Genomic DNA, 6,000 nt, shown 5'->3' on the forward strand with positions numbered 1-6,000 from the left:
TTTAAAACCTCACCGTGTTGAAAAGATTAAATGAGATAAGGGGTGTGGAAGTGTTGGACAAAGCTTAAGAAAGCAGTCTGGATGGAGCTGGGCCTTAAAAAACCCCTCCCCCAATCTCCTGCTCTCTTGACTCCTAACTGTTTCTCCCCAGCCTTTAAACAAGCTCGGGAGTCCTAAAAACAAAACCATCAAGCCACTTTTCCACTTGAAGTGCCCTCTCCAATTACCTTCCTAGTGCTCCTCTCAGGCAGACTTAAAATAGTGGTCTCGCTGGCTTGCCTCCACTTCCTTCTTTCTCAGCGCTTGGCAGTCTGGCTTCTCCTTCCCCCACTCACACCCTTCACCCTGCTCAGGCAAGAGTAACTTCTTGACCTTCGTTTTGCCAAACCTGGCAGGCCTTCCTCAGGCCTTATCTCTCTGGATCTCTCTGCTACATTTGACACTTTGGATGGCTCTCACCTTCTGGAATCTCTCTACTACCTTGGTTTCCAGAAGGGTGCACTCTCCCAGTGATCACATCTCCATAAGTAAGGACTCTGCCTCCTTTCATGGGATACTTAAGTGTCACCAGTTGTGAATCTGCACCTTAAATACAGGAGTCCACTCAACGCCCACAGCTCTTCTCACTCCACTCACTTTTAGGGAATCGCCTCCACCTTCATGTTTTCAACTCCCAAATCAGCAACCTCCAGCCCAGACCTCTTCCACAAAATTTAGAACCAAATATCCAACTGTCTGCCCAGGCAGCTCTATCTAGATGTCACAGGGATATCCCAAACTCAGCATGTCCAAAACTGAACCTGTCTTCTGCCTTCATAGCTGACCTTCCCTCAGCTGTTGGTACCACCATCTACATGGTCATCGGAATTAGAAAGTTGGGAATAAGTGAGTCTTCTCAATCTAGCCCTCTTCCTTACCCAGTCACCAAGTCCTATCTACTTCATCTCCTTAAAACGTCTCAAATTCCTACTGCTGTTCCTTTCTAGCCTGCTGTAGCAACAGCCTTCTGACAGTCTTCTGACAAACTAATCTCCATTCTGCCTCCATAGTGAACTACCTACAATGCACCCCTAATTAAAATCCTAGGGGTTCCCCTAGGCTTCTGGCTGCACTGTTTAACTCCAAGCTATGCAGCATGAACCTGACAGTGAACTCAAGCTTTTAAAAGACCACAAGTGGGGCTGCCAGTTAGCTCAGTTGGTTAGGGTGTGGTGGTATAACACGGTCAAGGGTTCAGATCTCTGTACCTGCCAGCCACCACCACAAGAAAAAAAAGACCACAAAGAGCCCCAGAATTCAAGATGCAGCCAAAATCTCCAAAGTGAGACAACACACAGCCAGGAAAGAAAAAAACTACAGGGGAAAAAAAAGAGCAGTTGAATATTTCAAAAACTTTCTTGCTACAGAGGTTTTGCGTATGTAGAGAAAAGAATTTGGACTCTGATTTGGGAGCAGATGCTGAGGCATCAGGAAAGGATGAGCTTGTTTATAGGCTGAAGGAAAAGAATCAGCCAGAGAAAGAGGAGAAGCCCAAGACAGGGGAGAGAAAAGTAGTGGCGTAAGTCTTGAGAAGCTCTGGAAGGCTTACTGATTCTCAGTCCATGATGATCTGGATGCTGGGCCTAGCCCTTCCCTTCTCTGAGCCTACTCACGCTTTAAGACTCAACCCCTGATCTCCACCACAAATAGAAAACAGTTCTTCTAGTAAGCTCTGACTTTACATTTCACAATTTCCCGTCATCTACTTACCAGCTCCTCCATCTGCAAAACTCCCATCCTTGCTTGCCCTCCGCTCTCACTGTCACTTTTCCTCCTGTTTCACTAAGAAAATGCAGACCGTCAACAGGGAACACTCTAATCTTCCCATCCACAAATTTATATATCCTCCCACACCTGCATCTGGTGTATCTTTCCTCGCTCCAGAGGTCAAAGCTAACACTCCACAGCTACAATACTAGGCCTCCCAGAAGCCACCACTGCTGCCAACTCCAGTGAACAGTTTGCAGGCCTTCTCTTTCTAGCCCTCTCAGCAGTGTGCATCTCCCGTTCTTGAAACACTTTTCTCTTAGTTTTAATAACGTACTCTCTTTTGGAATTCCTCCTTCCTGTTTCTCTTTGTCTGCTCCTTCTCAACCTCTTGTGAGTGCTTTCTCTTCCTTCCCCATAAAAATTGCTGTTCTAGGGCCGGCCGGTGGCTCACTCGGGAGGGTGCGGTTCTGATAACACCAAGGCTATGGGTTCGGATCCTATATAGGGATGGCCGGTTTGCTCACTGGCTGAACGTGGTGCTGACAACACCAAGCCAAGGGTTAAGATCCCCTTACCAGTCATCTTTAAAAAAAATAAAATAAAATAAATTGCTGTTCTACTAGGCTCAACCTGGGGTCCATTCCTCTCTGTACACAAGTTTTTTATTTTTTATTTTTTTAACTTGGTGTCTGTCAACCTTGGAAGAGTTATGGATGGGCTTCATCTATAAGTTCCTTAAACTTGAATGCAAATACTTTAAAAGGAAGAGGTGGAGCTTTCATCAGCTTCTCAAAGGTGTCTGGAACCCCAAAAAAGGATAAAAGCCCTTATCCCTGTGCTCTCCCCCAGGTCACCTCATCCAACATGGCTGTAGCCATCATCTGCTTTTACATTAATAAGTCAACTGTATTCCCACAGCCCAGGCCTCGCTTCAGGGTTCCTGGGCTATACCCCCCTATCACTTTTACAAGGTGTTTCACTGTCATCTCATAAATTTACTTATCTAGAACTCAACTCTTGCCCTTCTTCCCCAAACCGGCTCCTCTCCCAGCCTTCCTGGCCTTAGCAAAGACACTGCCACCCATCCAGCTGCTCGAGCCTGAAACCTGGGAGTCATTCTTTACAGTTCCCTCTCCTCCACCACTCATATCCAACCCAATACTAAGTCCATTTCAAATACTTCCACATCTGTTCATCTCCACTGTCACTAAAATAATCCAAGCCACCTCCATCTCTCACCTGGGACTACTGCATTAGCCCCCAACTGATTTCTCCACTTCCACCCTTGACACCAACCTCCTCACCGCCTAGCCGCCAATCCATTCTCACACAGTAGCAGAAGTGTTACTGTGTGTGGCTTGGAACATAGCTCCTAACTAAAGCTTTCAATTGCATCCCATTTCACTTAGAATAAATGTGAACTTCTTTGGCCCACAAGGCCCAGTGTTGTATGAGGCCTGCCCACCTCTCCCCCTTCACCAGCATGCCTCCACCCTCACTGTCCTCTCACCCCAGATCCCCTCCCCAACTCATTCCAACCACACCAGGACTTCTTTCAGTTCCTCAATCACACCAAGCTCTTTCCCGCCTCAGGGTCTTTGCACAACCTCTTCCCTTTTTTCTATGCCTGGCTAACTCTTACAAGTTCAACTCTTGGCTTAAATACATATACATCAGTTCCTGAGAAAGGCTTCCCCTGGTCACTAATTCATTTCTTTTATGTTCTCATGACCTCCATTTTTTTTCTTTATAATCATTATCACAATTTTAAATTTAAAACCTGTGTCTCCCACCAGACCACAAGCTTTGTGAAGATGGGGAGCAGTAGTAGCCCCAGAATTTTTCTAGAAGAAGCTTAAAAGTGGCAATCTTTTTAGAAGAAAAAATGAGGATTTATCTTCAGGCTGTGTTTGCATGGTACATCACATAAGATAAACAAAATATCAACTGTACATTTTTGTGAATGCAGGAAGGACTTTTGGAATTATGGGAAGGGGTGTGTTAAGCATTCCTCATCCCCAACCCAAGCTATCTCTTAGTGCTTCTGCTGGCAGAGACTGAGTCAGTTTGATTTATCACTACATACCCAGCACTAGATGAAGCCTGGCATATGGTAGACACTTAAATATTTATCATCTGATTAATTGATTGATTAATTTACAATCTTAAACATCATCTGTAAATGCCTTCCCTGACTCCCAGGCTAAGTTAAGAATCCATCTTCTGTGTGTATTTTTACCACTGCATTTACCACCTTGAATAATGTTTAGTGTTGTGTCTTCCATTAGTCTATGTCTTATTCATGTTTTTGTTTCTAAGGATGGTTCTGAATGCTTTCATGTATTATTTCATTTACTTATGTATTTATTTTGGTGGCTGTCTGCCATGGGGATATTCAGGTATTATTCATTTAATCATCACAACAATGCCAATACAAAAATTAGTAGTTACCATTATCTTCATTTTTATAGATGAAGAAACTGAAGACTTTACATGTATTATCTCATTTAATCTTTATAACAATCCTAGGAAATAGGTACTATTATTATCTGTTTACAGATAAAACTGGGGGAGGCTTAAAATCCCATTTGACAGAATAGAAAAAGATATGCTAGGTAACTCACCCAAGGTCACAAGGCTAGTAAACAGCACAGCTGGGATTCGAACCCAGGCAACCTGGCTCCAGAGCCAAACTCTTGACCACTATGACCAAATGAAGCCATAGTAATCCATCCTCTGGCATGCAAACTCTTCGGACTACCTGTTTAAGCACCCAGACTCTGTCTTCCTCATGAGCAAAGACCTTACTCCCCCATCTCTGGATCCTGAGCACCTAGTAGAGAACACAGTGGTACTCAAAAATAAATATGCTGAGGGCCGGCCCGTGGCTCACTTGAGAGAGCATGGTGCTGAAAACACCAAGTCAAGGGCTAAGATCCCCTTTCCGGTCCTCTTTAAAAAAAAAAAAAGTATGCTGAGTAAGTGAATAACAAATTATCATTGACTTTCAAAACCACTATGTCAGACTAGCAATGAAATGGTTATGATTCCCATTTTATAGAGAAGAAAAATGAGATTCACAACTTCATGAGAGAAAGTGTCCTAAGAGTCCTTCTGACTGACTCCAGCCCTCTTTTGTACTCCCTCTGCTGCTTCCACAAAAGTTTCTAAGTCACGTGTTTAGACTAGGAAGAACACCTTAAGAAATGGCTTAAAACACACACACACAGCACTCACAGTGCCTTTCCTAGAAAAAGTGACCATTAAAAGTACTTTGATTACGATGTTTGCCAAACAGCTCTATATTTCTTTTAGTGCCTCCTAAGCCATTCTGTCCCTATTTAGCTTGAACCATGTGGGCCAGTGCATGTGTGTGAGAGCATGTGGGTGTGAGTGTGTACTGGAACAGGAACAGAGAGCAGAGCTGTGAGTCAGATGTCTGGAAATCAGAGTATAGGGCCACCACTGACTCATTTCTGTTCCAAAGCAAAGCATGTAATCTTTTTTGCCTCTGCCACGAAGCAAAAGCCATGGGTCTGGCATTCTGAGGCCATGGTGCCCTAAGATATGGTAGGTCACATGCCACTGAATATTATTTACCAACTTACTGTTTAGGACATGGGGCCTCTGCTGGAGGAGTGCTCACTGCTGGCACAGAGCCTGTGGTTTGCTGGTAAACTGACCCTCCAAGAGATGAAAAGCCCTAATCTATAGCACCTGCCAATTTCATGGTGTAAATACTCCCGCCCCAGCCAGTTTCAATCTACCAACAGTTTAACATCTGGTTCACAAAATTCCTAGAAATGTAGCAATCAGCTCTAGTGAGCCAGTAAAAACCAGCTCCAGCACACCGCTGCTTATAGTAATTCCTCACGTGGATGGAGAGAGAAGTCTTTAAAATTATGGTTTTAAGGATCAAGGCCTGACTCATAAGCTGTTACAGGGAAGTTCTCTGTGTTTAGATGTGATGATTTGACCTCTGATGAGAAAAGAGCAATTGTACTGGAAATGGGGAAACTGACTTCGTCTTAGTCTTAGTCATGTATTTCTCATTGAACTTTCAGAAGAAGAGAACAGTACTGTGGTTACTACAAGTGGGAAAGGGGGAAGGGGGGGGACTGTGGCAAGAAATGGGTTAATGGACACAAAACAGCTCGTTAGAGGGCCAGCCGTGGCTCACTTGGGAGAGTGTGGTGCTGATAAAACCAAGGCCATGGGTTCAGATCCCTATATAAGGATGGCCGGCTGGCT

The sequence above is a fragment of the Cynocephalus volans genome, chromosome 1 (assembly GCF_027409185.1).
Source record: "Cynocephalus volans isolate mCynVol1 chromosome 1, mCynVol1.pri, whole genome shotgun sequence".
NCBI lineage: Eukaryota > Metazoa > Chordata > Mammalia > Dermoptera > Cynocephalidae > Cynocephalus > Cynocephalus volans.